This window comes from Lemur catta, chromosome 2 (assembly GCF_020740605.2).
Source record: "Lemur catta isolate mLemCat1 chromosome 2, mLemCat1.pri, whole genome shotgun sequence".
In the NCBI taxonomy this organism is placed as follows: domain Eukaryota; kingdom Metazoa; phylum Chordata; class Mammalia; order Primates; family Lemuridae; genus Lemur; species Lemur catta.
The window spans coordinates 104,340,662-104,358,161 of NC_059129.1; the positions used below are offsets into that span (position 1 = coordinate 104,340,662).

At 38.5% G+C, this 17,500-nt stretch overlaps 1 pseudogene; it reads left to right on the forward strand.

Annotated features, from left to right (window-relative positions):
• The first annotated feature begins 8,450 nt into the window (after positions 1-8,450).
• Positions 8,451-9,280, forward strand: LOC123632217 (annotated as a pseudogene).
• Positions 9,281-17,500: the final 8,220 nt, after the last annotated feature.

The following is a 17,500-nucleotide window of genomic DNA, read 5'->3' on the forward strand; positions in this document are numbered from 1 at the left end:
ATTTAGCTCTGGGCCTTGCTTATAGAATGTGCTGACAATTTGTTGCCAGTTAACATCATGTATTACTTTTGGTTAAGTGAGAAGTTGGCCATTAACTCAACAAGAGAGAAACATCTTTTTAATGCTAATTTTTAAAATGCTTTAAACATCATTAGGAAGAAGTTTTGCATTTTGGCTATTTCTGTTTTTACTAATAATATGATTGTTTGCTGTCACTAATGGATTGATAGGAGAAAGCAGCACTGTTGTCTTTCCCTCCCCCACGCTCACTCCCTGACCTGTTGTCCTCTCTCTTCTACCCACCAGCCAGCCTCCCCACCTGCTTCAAACTGTAGCCTGGAGGTGGAGGTACACAGAGAAGTTTTACTTGATGCTGGTGGTAGAGGTGGATTAAGTTTGGAAACAGAAATCAGGCTGCCTGAACAAACAACGGTAGTGTGGAAATAGATTATAACTCTAAATCCCAATTTGCATAATAGGATTATGTCATCATCCCCCTCTTGTCTTCTCCAACTTTCTCAAATTTCACCTTTCCAGGCCTCAACTCATCTTATTCTCATTTGGAATTATTCTCATTTGGGATTTCCTAAAAAAAATACCTCCTCATAAAATGTATGCTCAACCTCTACTCTTTTGTTGCGTCTGCTTCTGCCTCTCTTACATTATCTTTCCTTGGAATTCTCTCTGTACACAATGTTCCTTCTGCTTTAATTGATGTGACTGACCAGCTGGGTGGGGAGGGGAACAGTAGGAGCCCATGGATATGCCATGGAAGAAGGAAGATGAGATCTATGCTCAGCTCCAAACTTCACTAATGGTGTGCTGTGAACCGAGGTGTAGGAGGCACTCAACCCTCTCCACCTGGCTCAGAAAAGGGGTGCATGAAGGGACAAGGGAAAACTGAAACCGAAATCTCTACAGATTTTGGGAGGGAAGCAGTTCCCCACCACTCCTGGGATGTAGTTGATTTGTCATTTTTGTTTGACCATAAAGTCCAAGAAAACCTAAGCATGCTGGAACAATGGTTCTCAATCTCGGCTTCACAATAAAATCACCTGGGAGAACTTTCAAAAATTCCGATGTCCAAACCACACCCTAAACCAGTCAAATCAGAATGTCTGGGGGTATCGCCCAGGCAGGGGTATGTCTAGGTGATTCCAGAATGCAGGCATTGTGGAGAATCACTGGACTACAGTGTCTTTCCAAAAGTTTTTTGTGCGTCAGAGTTCCCTAGATGGGTTCAGTCTTTCTGGGGCAGGACCCAGAATTTGCATTTGTAGCAAGTTCCCACGTTATAGTGGTGGGGACCATACTTGGATAGTGAGTGGATGACAGGACCGAGTGTACCCTGATGCTCATTTTTGAGTTTATACGTGAATTTCTGTTACAAAAAATTATAAGAAAAATTTAGCTTGCTATTATACATTTTTTTAAGGGAAACAGGTAAAATTTATTAGCAGGGAGCAAGATAGGATTACAATAGGATTACAGGGCAGGAGTAAGATATAGGCCTCCAGAGCATGATACATACATACAGCACAGATGACCTGACCCCTTGATGCCACAGGAAAAAGATCTATGATAAATTTGAAACTGATGTTTTAGAAAATAAGAACAACTTGAGAGATCCAAATCTGTACCATCTTTTTCAATGATACAAACCTGACAACTCTGTATTTCTCCTGTTGTTGCTCAATTTTTAGTCCAGATGCTGCCTTTTAAAAAAGCTGGAACAATTGAAGAGAACTGGAGGAATGTGGGAGGTTGGGTGGTCTTAGCTGGGATTAGATCAGTGTGCTAACAAAACTCACAAAGCATCATCATTCTTGCCTACCACCTCCTACCCCGACAGACAAATAATAGATCACAAAATTTCTATCATTAGTTCTGATACCCTGATAATACCTAAAAGTGTATATAAAAATGGCTGCTTAATATAATGACCCAAATTTGTATTCTCCTTAAACATTGGGTTTTAGAACTTTCTGGCCTTGCTGGACCAGCTTTTTTAGTAAGAAGCAACCTGGAAAAAACGGTGAAACTTTCACCTTTTAGGAGGTTACTACTTTTGGACAGCCTATAAATATTGGCCTGGAATTTGGTGGAATGCTGTTTTTTGTTTCTCATAGGTGGCAGATTCTGTCATGGCTCTAAAATGTACATTTTCATGCCACATGAAGCCTGGCTCCAGCCGTTAGCCAGGCAGCTTCTAAGATCCTTTCTTAAGAAACAGCTGGCTTTCCTCCCTGCCCACTTTTTGGTCTCTTCTGGCATTTTTGCTTCCTGGAATGCAGACACTGGGACTGCAAGGGTGAGGGGCTGCCTGAGGGCCTGGGAGAACAGTAAACCTGAATAAGCCTGCATCCCTGGAGGCTCTAGGGATCCCCTAGGGCTACAGAGCCACTCTGACAGCCCTGGCACACTCACCTCTGACTTCACTGACCTGATAAACCACTTTCTGTTTTAAGCCACTGTTATTTTTTGTATTGTACTTGTCCTTGAACTTATTCCTAGCTCAAGTTCGGGTGTACCCAGATCTCTGTGACATGGTGATTGATTCTTGGGCATTTTCTATAGGACTCACTTCCCCACATGCCTTTCTGCAGCCCTGTAGGGCAGCCTTGAATACTTTTATTGTGTCCTGCTCAGCTCTGGCTATTAGAACTTTGGTGGGAGTCTGCCAGGTGCCTCACAGCCTGCCCTCAGCTTTCTCTCCCTCCCTCTATGGCCAGGTTAAATAAGAGAAAGACTAGGAGTAAAGTATGCCTTGGTTTTCTTTTTAATGGAAAATTTCAAACATATACAAAAATAGAGAAAAGTATAACGAATCCTCATGTACCTATCACTCAGCTTCAGCAATATGAACAAATGGCCCCCCCTCCAGATTCTTTTTTTTTTTTTGAGACAGAGTCTCACTCTGTTGCCCGGGCTAGAGTGCTGTGGCATCAGCCTAGCTCACAGCAACCTCAAACTCCTGGGTTCAAGCGATCCTACTGCCTCAGCCTCCCGAGTAGCTGGGACTACAGGCACGGGCCACCACGCCAGGCTAATTTTTTCTATATATTTTTAGTTGTCCAGCTAATTTCTATTTTTAGTAGAGACGGGGCCTCGCTCATGATCAGGCTGGTCTTGAACTCCTGACCTTGAGTGATCCTCCTTCCTCGGCCTCCCGGAGTGTTAGGATTACAGGTGTGAGCCACCACGCCCAGCCCCCTCCAGATTCTTTAAGAGCAAATCTCATCTATCATATCATTTCATTCCTAAGTGCCCTGTAAATATCTCTAAATGAAAAGTACTTAGGAAAATGTAATTATAATACCACTATCATATAAAAAATGAATGATTCCTTAATAGCATCAAATATCCAATTATCATTCACAATTCTCCTTTCTGATTTAGTGTTGAGGGTTTCACTTTAGCTCCAGCTATTCTGCTTACATTTGAGTCCCTGTGTTTTCTGTATCAAGGTTTCTAACCTCAAAATAGGCAGGCACTTTTTTCCAGTTTTCTTTTAGGTGCTTAAGAAACTAACCAGGGCTTTCCTCACCTCCCATCCCACTCCAGTCCCTATGTCACCCTAAAGTCTGCCTCGGGCACCTGGGCATCCTGTTACAGTCACTGAGGTATAGCTTGTTGTAAGAGCACCAATGATCTTAAAATTCTAACTTTCAGATATGCATCCACCAGGGGTATTTTTCACATTGTGATACATGTTACTTAAGCAAGATGTCAGTAACATGGCCTCTTCACCTGGTTCTGGAGTAGCATTGCCTGAAGATTGTTTCTATTTTCTTTATAAGTTTTGTCAGTGATGAGGGAGTAATTTCTGGGCTTAGATGTGCTCTTCATTGGACCCATGGGCTTTAATGGCAGATCAGCTAGGGGCAGGCGCTCTCCCTCAAGGAGCAAAGACAACATCCCTTTCTAAGAAACTGCATAAAGGAACATAGGTTTGTAGATGACATTCCAAAATCAAGAGAGGTGAAAATGAACTTATATTTTTTCTTAAGAGAATGATTTAAGTGTCAAAGATTAAGGGAGGCCATTGGAAAAATTGGAATATTCTTGCAAAAAGCATCCAGTTTATTGCCTTGTTACCAAAGTTTTTCCTTTCTTTTTTTTTTTTTGTTTTTTTTTTTTGCTCAAAGCAGTCTATCTTGTGGATCCAAAGTTAACCACAAATTAGAATTGGAGGTTTTATACAATTGTGTTAGAAAAATTACTTGATTTGGTCTTTGTTCAATTGAAGTTGTGATTAGTTGCAATGATTATCTAATACTCGATACATATAATGTAAACTCATTTTATTTAGTCCTTAATTCTTTAAGATGACATTTCAAACATTTATATCATTTTTTTAATGAAAAAGTTCTCGGTCTTTAAAGCATACTTTATTTTTTTACAAATATTTATAATCTTTCAGATGGCATATGCATATTTCAGGATTTTTATTATCAGGTAAAGCATAAAAATCCTGAAATATGCATATGCCTGCCGTGGTTCTGAGGTCTTCAGACTTGGACAGCTATGCTACTGGCTTCCCTACTTCTCCAGTTTATAGACAGCCTATCTTGGGGTTCCTCAGGCTCCATAATTGCGTGAGCTTATTCCTCTAATGAATCCCCTGTGTTGTATCTATCTACTTACATATATATATCCTCTGGAGAACCCTGACTGATAAACCACCACTGTATGGGAATTTTCTGAGATGCTGAATGAGGAAAATGAAGCTTTGGATGGTAGTGATGGTTTCCTTGCTATGAAGTCAGTTCTTTTGCTTGGAGCCTGTGTATCTGTTCTGTTCTGATCAGCAAGAGGAGAAAACATTGATACCCCATTGAGCACCTGCTCTTCTCTCTTGAAAGTAGTCTGAATGTAAAAATGCTATCAGTGTAGCAGGCTTTATAATGTTTTTAGGATGATGGGATATGCATTGCAGATGATACAGCAAAATCCTGGATATTAGATGTTCAGGTTTTATAAAAATCTCACAAGGATTCTAACTGACCATGATCCTAGATGTAACACCACCCACAGCCATTCCTTTTGTCTCTGCCATATTTAACTTCAATGTACTGCCTACTAAAGTACAAAAAGAAATGTTGGTGAGGGTGTGGGGAGGTGGGAAACCTCATGCACTGCTGGGGGTTTGGGGACTGGTAGGATCACTTTGGAAAGCAATACATTAGTACTTAGTGAAATTGAGTAACTATTGTGTAGACTCCAAATACTATAGAAGTTCTCTTAAGAGGACACTAGGAGGTATTCATATGAGGTTGTTTATCACAGCATTACTTGTGGTAGCAAAGAACTAGGGGATAATTAGGTTAAATGTAGACTATACAGCAATCCCTAGGAATGAAAACAGTAGACATTTAGCCACATGGATAGATCTCTAAAACATAATTTTTGTAGTTTAGTACTATTTATGTAAATTAAACATACATAAACAGTAATGTAGATATTTTAAAGACATTTTCTTACACACCTATATAAATAAAAATGTGAAGGTGAATTGAAGATATAAATATTAAATACTTTAGGTTGGAAACTATGAATGGGGAGAGAAATTGGACTATATGGGATGAAGGGGATACATACAAAATAAAAGGAGGAACAAATGAAGATAATGTGTCATGGACCAATGGCATCATCAATCCCATTCTGCTCATCTGACATCCCTACTATAAAGAAACATAGAAACCCATAAGCTTCTCTTGAGAATCAGGAAGATTTTCTCACATAAGATCTAGTGTGGTGGGAGCTAGAAGGTGGGCAGATGGGGGGCAATGTCTTTTCATCAGTTAGTGAAAGACATTGTTTTGCTCTCTGATCTCTGCAAGCATTTATACTAAGGCCTCTGTTCTATAGAGATGTTGGAATTTTGTTCCACATGGGGGTCTCAGGAGCAGGAGACCTTGTAGGCATGGACCAATTTCCTAAGCCTCACAGGGTGAGTTAGTTTATCCTAACAGGCTTAACATCTTGTGTTATCTAAGAGCAGTGGGAACATTATTGAGTGGAGAGCATTGGACACAATCCAGTGGATTTTCTAGCAAACTAAAAGATAAACTGAGAACAACTGTATCCCAAATTTGGAACTGATTTCAAGCCATCATGAAGGTGTTTTTTTGGATTAATTGCCACTTCCCTCCCATTAAGTCTATGAAGAAGCTATAAATGTATCCTTGAGCTGACTCTGGAACAGGTCCTCTTTATCTTGTCATTTATTTCTGCATTTGCTATGCTGTTGAGTTGCCTGGGCTGAGAATACCAAAGACAAAACAGCTTAGAAGATTTTACAGGCACTGAAGTCAATATTCACCCCAGGCAGGATTCCCCTAGAAGGTCCCAACAGACTAAGGACAAATAATTCTAAATGAAGTCCATAAAGAAACTTTTATAAGAGTGTACTATCTTCCCCCATCATTAATAATTTAGTTAAGAGACCTATAAAGGGAACAGCTGAGACAAACCTCTTTTCCCCTTTGATTGTTCTACTGTCTGGGAATGATTGGCTTTCAGTCCCTGATTAAAGTTTTTAATTTACCCCACTGAAAATGTGCCAATGAGTTCTGACTCCTGTAGACTCTTACCAGAAAGAGGCAGCTTTTCCAATCATGACCTTACTTGATTAAAATGCTAAGGATGTTCTATTTTATAATAGCTACTAACATGAGACCACCTTCAAAAATAAAGATCTTTTGGTATGAAGTAACAGAAATCAACTCAAACAGTGTAATTAAAAAAAGATATTCTTTAGAAAGAAAAGGGTTCGTTTGTAACTTATGCATGAAATACATTCAGTTACTACATTTGTAAGTGATATATAATAGGCAGAAAAAATTAAGAAAGCTGCAATAAAAGCTCTTATTTAAGACAAAGGAAAAGTCAAAGGAAGCACAGGACCCTCCATACATTGGTCACCTATACAGAATATGTATTACATTGTATAGGGCATCAATTGCAAGAACAGTGAAACTAATGGACCTCATCTTATTGAACTGCTTCTCTTTTAACTGGGACAGAGAGCCAAGGGGCATTTTGCCAGAGTGTGTTAATAAAATTTTCTGTGATATGCTTGATAGTAGAGAAAAAGTCAACCAAAAATGGACCTGTATTTGGTTAGGTCTAGATATGGATACATTATGGACTTCTGCCATTTTAGGGGAACTATCTTCTTTTTTTTATTTTAACCCATTTTGCTACTACCCAGTATATACCACATCAGTATAAACTGGAGACCAACATGATTTGCAGTAGACATACAACATATAACAACCTTGGTGAATATCAGTTACTTCACATAAATAGCTGAAGTACTGAGTTTGAAAGTCTACTCTTAGGTTGCTAAAATCACTTGCACAGCTTCTAATATAAGGCAGTTTATTGCTAGAGGTAGTGTGGAATGATAAAAAATGCAGACAAGGACCCAGATTTTAGGACTTTGTATTATCTTTCCTCAAAATGAACCAGTTCAATTTTGAGGAGAGCTACTGCTTAACTTGGGGCAGGAAAATCAAGATAGGTCAGAAACATCATTATTGATGAGGAGTGATTACACTTTCAGAAATTTCTGGCATAGTATTAAGAGAGGAAAGGAGGCCAGCCTTATAAAAATGAAAAAATGGTGACAAACAAAAGTGAAATATTACCACAAGGTACAATAGGTTGATTTTATACAGGAGCCTTGGATCCACAATAATAATAATAAAAAAAATGTGACATGGAGTGTGCTAAGAGACTATGGAAAGGCAATTGTATTAAACACACAGATTTTCAGTTGAAGAAAAGACAATATAATGAATGAATGATATTATGAGCATTACACTAAAATTGCTATTGAGAAAAACTTTTTTGTGTGTTTGCTTAATAATAAATATCCATCTCAGTTGTCCAGCTTTGGAGTTTGGGTCTCCCCAAGTCTCCTTATGGAGAGTTGTATGGAGTAACAGGTAACTTTGATCTCCTGACATTAAAGCCTCACTCTCATGTTGGTCATAACCTGACAGCTAATAACTTCTATTGATTCATCATTGACAAGTAAGCCTACTTTGAGTTAACAAGCTCATGAAAACAACTACTCTGCTCTGATACATAGCAGTAGAAAGACAAGGGTTACTATAAAAAGGGCAGAGCTCCTGTGGTCAAACAGGACTTTGCACCTGTCATATTTATCTTGAAGTTCATCTCTTCTCCTCTATCTTTTCCCCAGAACCTTGCCAGTAGTGGGGAGTGTGTGTGCATGTGCACACGAGCATGTGTGTGTGGGTAGAAAGTATAGATATATCGTGGTGCATATGGTGCCAATCACATGCATCCTAAGGCTGAGAATTGCAGATTAAGAAATTATCCTGAGCCTCGTGTGATTCTGTCCTGCATGGCTCTTCTCTGGAGTAGTTGTTCCCACCTTCCCCCTTTTCTCCCACCTAAGTGCATGCCACCAGCCCATGGAAGATTCGACAGACATAGACATGAGTCTCCAAGGCCCCAGAACCATCTTTTTGGTTGTGAACTAAAGCCCTACAAAGATTATCACTTTAAGGTGATAATGATGAAAATTAGCACCAGGTATCCTTGAGAATGGTCAGTTTAGGCCCTGGTGCAAAGGATGAATTGCACATTGTTGAAGCAGAGGCAATGAATTATGAAGGCAGTCCAATTAAAGTAACATTGGATACTTTGAAACTGTCTGTACAGCCAATGGTTTCCTTAGAGGATTTGAAATAACACCACCCATGGTTTTATAGTTGCAGTGTGGTTCAGGGCCTGTGCATATTAGTGGGCAGCACTTAGCTGTGGAGGAAGATGCAGAGTCAGAAGATGAAGAGGAGGATATAAAACTCTTAAGTATACCTGGAGAGCGATCTGCCCCTGGAGTAGACAGCAAGTTGCCACAGAGAAAAGTAAAACTTTCTGCTGCTGCTGCTGATTTTGATGAGGAAACTGAAGAAAAAGCTCCAGTGAAGAAATTCGTATGAGATACTCCAGCCAAAAATGTACAAAAATCAAACCAGAATGGAAAAGACTTGAAACCATCAACACCAAGATCAAAAGGTCAAGAATTCTTCAAAAAACAGGAGAAAACTCCTAAAACACCTAAAACCTTCTAGTTCTATAGAAGACATCAAGGCAAAGATGTAAGCAAGTATAGAAAAAAGTGGTTCTTTTCCCAAAGTGGAAGCCAAATTCATTAATTATGTGAGGAATTGCTCTGGATGACTGACCAGGAGTCTATTCAAGATCTCTGGTAGTGGAAGAAGTCTCTTTAAGAAAATAGTTTAAACAGTTTGTTAAAAATTTCCGTCTTACTGTGTTTCTGTAACAGTTGATATCTGGCTGTCCTTTTTGTAATGAAGAATAAGACATTTCCCTACTGTGTTTGATAAATGTTGTCCAGGTACCACTGCCAAGAATGTCTTGTCTAAAGATCCTGTTTAGGTTTTAAAGATGGAACTCCATCCACCCTTTGTTTGGTTTTAAATATGTATGGAATGTTACTATATGACATAGTAGTAGTGGTGATCAGACATGTAAATGGTGATGAGACAAAAATATACATGCGAAATAAACTCAGTATTTTAATAATGTAAAAAGAAAGAAATTATCTGGTCATTGGACTGATTGCTAGTTGATGCTACTTCCATTTTTGTCCACTAGACCCATTAAATATGACTCTTCTGATTTTTATTTTATTTTTTTGAGAGCTCTAACATTGAGTGCTTACTTTAGGCATGGTGGGTTAGGAGGGTTATATTAAATTGACTTTAATATAACTATTTTATTTAGGAATCTTCCTTAATAATTTGGAAAGATTTATTGGAAACTGTAGTGGACATTTTAAGGACTGGCATAGATTATTATAGAAAACAGGTTGGGATTGAGTCAGTTAATGGGTGGCAACATTATAAACCCTTGGCACCTTTTAATTTGTAGTTTACTGGTTGTTGCCTTTGTGGTAACAAGGAGTCTGAATGACTGAACATAGGACCAGAAGAGGGCAATGTCCGGTAGAGTGGTGTGTGCATGTAGGATGTGGTGGAGTCTTTGTTCCTTCACTCTACTGCTTTCTGTAGAATGTTAGGGAAGGAGGGGAGACCTTTGAAGAGACCCTCTTCTCGCAGAGAAAAGAATCAAGAGTGTCTGGGTATTATGACATGGAAATATAAAAATGTAAGAAAAACTGTGATTGCAAAGTTCAAAAAAATCCTCTCATTCTCATTAGACTAAAATTACTTGGTGCATAAAGAATTGGTCAAGTTTTACAAAGCAAGAAGGAATTTTGCCCTTGAAATCCTGTCATTTTTTTTCTTCACTGACCCCACTGTCAGTTAACTTCTGGAAGACTGTGGAATGACCAAATATTTTCATGAAATGAGATAAAAACTATGATCAGTGAAAGTGGCAGTATGACTGAAAAATATCCTAAAAGCCATCACTGGCAGGGATTGTTCCTTTCAATTTTTAAATTTTTTAAGGTGAATTTTCTTTTGAAAGTGTGCATGTATCAAATTTTTTTCAAATGAGTGTGATATATGTGGCTTAATTAGGCAATAAAGGTATTCCCAAAGTAATACAAATACTATCAATTGTTAGAAATAAGTTAGAAATAAGAAATACATGATTGAATTGCTTGATTTAGAATGTATATTTTTGTTTTGAAATTAGGAAAGGCATTTTTGTGCTTGTGTAATATTTCTGATAGGCCTGTAAGCAATTTGTTTTTGAAATTATGAAATACATGGTTGCTTGCTCCAAGCCTGCAAACAAAAATCTATGTGTACTTGGTATATTAGGAGAATTTTTAGCTGTATATACTTTGTAATTTATTTGGTTTGCTATAGTCTTTTTAAATTGTTAAGTGCTATATATTAATATAAATCAGATATAACAATTTTTAAAGGAAGTTCAGTCTGAGAGTGTCAGAAAAGTGTTAAGTGTCACAGAAAATCACTCCTGACTCCCTCTCACCAGTGAGACCCTGCATTTTGGTTATTCCCTCAGGGGCCTTCTTTGACATCCTGTTAGCAATAAACCTTCCCCAGCCACTATCCTCACTTTTCCCTTCTCCATTGTTCTTCACGGCACTTACAGCTTGCTGAAATATTTCTTTGTTTGCTTTTTGAGTGTCTCTTCTTTGAGACTGCAAGCTCTAGGAAGGCAAGGATTTTGTTTGTTTTATGTATGGCTGTATATCTAGCACCTAGAATTATGTAGTCAATAAATATTTGTTGAATAAATGAATACATTCATCCTTTGAGTCTATCTTCTGAAAGAAATACAATTCAGTTTTTAATCAAAATTTAACTGGTTTTGTGGTTTATATTCTGGGGGTTTATATCTCAATGTGGAAAAATACACCGACTCCCTAAAAATATCCAGTTTTGAAATGTAGGGGTGGGGAGTGCAGGGTTATGCCCATTTGTCCCAGTGACTGAGAAATTCAATTTGACGTTATTCTTGATGGCTATCACTTTTCCTTTGAAAATTTGGGATTGGTAATGGACACTAAACATCAGTGTATTCTGTCTTTAAAACATTAGTTAGGTTAAAGATTAATGAATGAATATGGAATCCCTTGAAAGGGGGTGTATTTTCCATTAGTCTGGGTGTCTTCACACAGTGATGGAGAACAGATGGGATCAGGGGAGTAAATTTTTTGATGTTTAATCAGAAAAACAGCCCATGCCAAGTAGTTCAAAAAAAGGGTTCCAATATGGGGAACTAGTTACAGAAGTGATGGAAGAGCCAAAATGGCAAGAAGGAGAAAAGAGGCAGCCCCATTAGTAACTGCAGCAGAATTTCCTACCAGCTTCAGGGTGGAAGAAAAAGGGGAGGAGGAGATAGTATTATTGCCAGGGCCTGCAGGGGCTGGGAGGATGGAGAGAGGGACTGGCCATAACCCTGGCGGGTATATAACCCTTCTGGGAATGCCTCTGAAACAGAAGTCGGTGAAGAAATGCACTGGCCCCTCTTTTCGTCCACCCTCAGATCTTCAGTCACTGTTCCTACTGACTGAATTCAACTGCATGGCAATGGGAAATGAAATTTGCAGGGATCAGCCCTGTGTACTACAGAGCAGATTAAGGGAAGGGCAGGAATGGGTCTGAGAGCACATAGGGACAGAAAGAATTGGGATATATGGATTTGATATAATCACTGTGGGTCAGGTTTGTGCTGGATACTAATTGTTCTGATTGCATGGTGTGTAGTTCACCATGTGATACAAAATCTCCTAAGATTCTGCCATAAAACTATCTGTCTCGTTTGCATTAGTCCAGAAACTACAGGCTAGAATGGTGCCTGGAAGTTAGAGAATGGTTACATAAATGATGGAACATCCACAAGGGCCTGGCTTGAATTTATAATTATTTTTTTCTATTGACTGCTTCTGCTATGGTCTATCAAATCTTGGTATCAAACCTTGTCCTCCTGTGGAATCTTTGGCTTCCTTAATGGTGTCTCAAGCCATTTATGTAATTTTTCAAAGAGTTCTACTTATTAAGAGAATTGATTTGAAATTTTAAGACTTAATTATGTCTGTTCCTTGCCCCTTTTCCCATGAATCCCAGGAATACGGCAGCTTGGAAGAGGGCACATCAGGATGTCTATTCTCTCACCTGCCTCCTTTCCTGCTCTTGTTCCCTTGGGGTTGAGAGAAGGAGAACAAAGGGGAGGGAGACAGTTTACATGACCACAGGATTCTTTCTCCTGTTGCTCATCACTGAGTCCAGATGGGGCTGACAGTGTCCTCAGAGCATCAGGCTCTCCTGGGTGGTGGTGTACAGGGTTGGTTCTTTGGAGGTGACCTTCCTTTCAGAGGCTATGATAAAGGAATAACAACTGAGCTTGTGTCTTCCTTCCCCTCAGTCCTGTAACAATTCATCTAGACCATCCTATTGCTGCTTGAGTTGCCTCACCCAGAAGTGGCACTCTTGATTGGAGCAGTGGGATGGCTGAGTCTCCTCCACTTTCCACAGGAATCTCCGCCATCATCCATAGGAAATCCACAGAAGTTTACACACTGAGTGGTGGGAATGTTGTCCAACCAGGCCCTCTCTGCACTGAGGCCTCTTTCTTGCCTAACTAAGAGCAGAAAAGAAAACTCTCTAATAAGCTCCATCAGGAACATGAAAGGAGAAATTACAACTGATGCCACAGAGATACAAGATGTCATCTATGAATTCTACAAAAACCTTTATGCACACAAACTGGAAAATGTGGAGGAAATGGACAAATTTTTAGAAACACACAGCCTCCCTAGGCTCAACCAGGAAAAAATAGAATTCCTGAACAGACCAATATCAAGAACTGAAATTGAAACAGCAATAAAAAACCTTGCTAAAAAGAAAAGCCCTAGACCAGATGGTTTCACACCCAAATTTTACCACACCTACAAAGAAGAACTGGTGCCTAGCCTGCAAAAGTTATTCCACAACATCAAGAAGGATAGAATCCTCCCCAACACATTTTATGAGCCAACATAACCCTGATACCAAAACCAGGACAGGACGCAACAAAAAAAGAAAACTGCAGACCAATATCCCTTATGAATACAGATGCAAAAATTCTCAACAAAATCCTAGCAAACCGAATCCAGGTCCTTATCAAGAAAATAATCCATCACAACCAAGTGGGCTTCATCCCAGAGATGCAGGGATGGTTCAACATACACAAATCTGTAAATGTAATTCACCATATAAATAGAAGCAAAAACAAAGACCACATGATCCTCTCAATAGACACAGAAAAAGCATTTGACAAAATTCAACACCCTTTTATGATAAGAATGCTTAAAAAAATAGGCCTAGACGGGGCCTACCTAAAAATGATACAAGCCATATATGACAAACCCATAGCCAACATCATACTGAATGGGGAAAAATTGAAAGCATTCCCACTTAGAACTGGAACCAGACAAGGTTTCCCACTATCTTGCCCATTTCTTTATGCCCCTAGCATCAGGCCTTGGGAAACAGGCACTATGTGAGGACAGATGTTCAGTATTTTTTACATGGGAGATGGTTGAAAATCTTTAGCATAGTGGCTTGGGCACCTCCAGTATCACGGGAATGCGAGTTAACTAATTGAATGGCCCCAATCCCAAAGGGAGGGAAGGAGGAAGGGATGGTTTGCTACATGACAAATTCTGCGTCTCCATTACTCCCCACCTTGAGTCAAACTTTCATCTCCTCTCTAGCCCTCTGGCAGTATAATTTTAGTGTGGGTTCTGCTGAAATGGCCCTTTTCAGAAAGCCCCATAGGACAGTGACTGGCCTTACAGCAGATAACTCTCTGAACTTAGAATGTGGATACTTGGTTTTCACCTGTGTGGTCTGGTAAAGAATTCCAGGAAAAAAGAGCAGGTCTACCTACCTTTTCAAAACCAACCAGGTTATACATAAAGTAGGATATTTGGAAGCCATTAATATCATATTTTCAAAGAATTCTTTAATTTACTAACTTATTCATTTAACAACTATTTATAGAGCATTTATAATTTCTATGAATTTGCATGGTCATTGAGAACAAAGTGAATAATGCATGGTTGCCACCTTGCGGGGCCTCCAGTTTAGTGAATAAGTAACAGGCACTAATTGTGGAGCGTCTATTCAAGGACAGATGATTTTTCAACTTAGTTTAACTTCTCATAGCTCTGCTGCAAGGTGGGGATTGTTGTCACCAATATACCAGTGAGAAAATGGCCTAGAAATGGTATAACTCATATAGTTTAGATAACTTGACCAAGAATGCTCAGACATCAGGAACCGTGACTAAGTTTTGGTCCTGGGATCACCAATGCACCTTATTTCCTCAGGGATCATGGCTTTCCTCATAGTGAAATGTCTCTTTTGTGTTTCAGAAAGTTCTGGAAACTTTAGATAATCAGAATTTGTTACTTAGTTTTATTTATTTTGGTAGCAGGTTTAGAAAAGTGTACAGAATGGAGGTGAACAATGCCACGAATACCTTAACAGAAAATGAGCAATAGCTAAATTATTTGGCCCCTGTGGATGAGGAATAGCTAACTCATAGCTAAAACTCCTGGATGTGAAAAACCTAAGGCCTGGTTAAATTTCTAAAATTTGAAAATATTATGAACTTTAAAAAAAAGTATTTTATAAACATGCATTCTAAAATGGCTTTCAATTCTTAGTTGCAAATTAACTCAATTTGAGGTCAAGGATAGGTAAAGTAGAGTGAAAAACAAGAGAGAGAAAAAAAAATGAGTTTATATTTCCAATGCAGTTAGCATTCCAACCCTACAGATCTAAGGTAGGCAGATAAAAATACTTTTAATATTTGATTCACCTGAATTAGCAACATTAATTGAGCATAATGGCTCTTCTGTGGACCATGCTGAAACCCACAGAAAGGCAACTCCCTACTCAAATACACACAGGTAAACACATACACACTCACCTTTTTAGATAGAGATGATGTTATATAACAAAGCAAGGTGAGATCAGGGCAAGGATGATATCTGGCTTCTTTCACTTGGGATTATGTTTATGAGATTTTTCTATATTGTTGTACACAGCTGTGCAAATTCCTTCTGAATAGTATCACTGAAGTGTGTTACTAAATAGTATTCTGTGAATATACCACAATTTATTTTACATTCCATTCTTGATGGACATTTGTGTAAATTCCAGTTTTTAACTATTATGAAAAGTGCTGTTATAAACATTCTTTTTTATGTCTTTTGTGAACATATGTACACACATCTTTTGCGTATATAGGGTCATAAGATAGGCATATGTTCAGCATTAGTAAATCCTGCCAGATAGCTTCCCAATACGTTTGTATTAATTTACACTCCCACCATCAGTATACGAGAGTTTAGTTTGCTCTACATTCTTGCCAACACTGGATATATTCTTTGAGGGTATACAGTGGCATTGCATTGTGCTTTCAATTTGCATAGTCATGATGGCTAATCAAGTTGTGCACCTTATATATACTTATGTCATTTTCTCCATTTTCATCATGTTGTCTTTTTCTTATTGATTTGCAATTCTTTATGTATTTTGGATGCAGATCCTGTATTGGATAAACATACTGCAAATATATTCCATTATCTGCATTACCTTTTCACTCTCAGTGCCTTTTGATGAATAGAGTTCTCAGTCTTGATGCAGTCCAATTTATAATCTTTTCATCATTATTAGCCCTGTTGGGAAATCTGTTACTCCAAAGTCATAGAAATAGCCTCCTACATTTTCTTCTAAAAACTTTATTATTTTAATGTTGCAGTTAGATTTACAATCTACTTAGAACTTCTTTTTTTCAGGGTTTCAAAAAGATACCATATGGATATCCAATTAACCAAGCCTGATAGTATAATTAAAAAATTATTTACTGCTGTTCAATTTGAATAACAATGCCATTGTTACATGGAGTGGATTGTAACTCAAATTATTCTATAAGTAGTTAAGTTATAGATCTTTGTGTCTCATACAATGAATATTTTTTAATATGCTTTCATAAGATCAGATCCTATCAAAGAAACTGAACTGCATGAACTTAATGGTTTTGAAAAATTCTTATTCGGTAGCAAAAATAACGTTTGCCACTCTGCTGATACTCTACTTCACTATGAAGAGAGTGAAAAGGCAACCCACAGAGTGGAAGAACATCTGTTTTCAATGCTAATCTGGAATGATATCACCCACAGGCCTAGCACCCAGATTATGATCCTTTGTGTGCGGCCCTTCACTGAAAACAGAGAGGGTTCCCTGAGAAAAGCCACGATTGGGTCTTGAATCAGGAACATCAGGACAGTTCTAGACTATCTTATGGTGGAAAGGCAAAGATGGTCTGGGAGATATCCAGGGTAAAGTTGAGATAGGCTAAGGGGCCAATTCCCAGAAGAAGGCTTTGCTCAAATGGTAAGAATTCTGCATTACAGTATTTAATGAACACCCAAGTTATCCACTCCTTAGACTCAGAAGACATGTTGTTCTTAATGAGGGGCTTCTTTCTCCCCAACCTCCAGCTTTACTGAGGTACAATTGACAAATAAAAATTGTTCATAGTCAAGCTGTACAATGTGATGATTTGATATGCAGGTACATGTGTAATGATTTCCACAATCAAATAATCCACACATTCATCACCGCACAATTACTGCTCATCTTTTTTTGAATGTGTGTGGTTAAGACACATAAAGTTTACTCATTTAGCAAATTTCAAGTAAACAATACAATATTATTAACTATAGTCTCCATGCTGTCCATTAGATTCCCAGAACTTATTCATTAGAACTGGAAGTTTGTACCCTTTGACCAACACCTCCACATTTTCCTCATGTAAGATGGATGAACCTGGAGGACATTGTGCTAAGTGAAATAAGCCACACACATAAAGACAAATACTTTACAATTCTATTTATATGTGGACTATAAAAAAGCCTGAGCTCATAGAAACAGAGAAAAATGGTGGTTGCTAGAGTGGCTCCTAAAGAGAGGGGCTTTTCTCTGGTGAGATGGATTCTGAG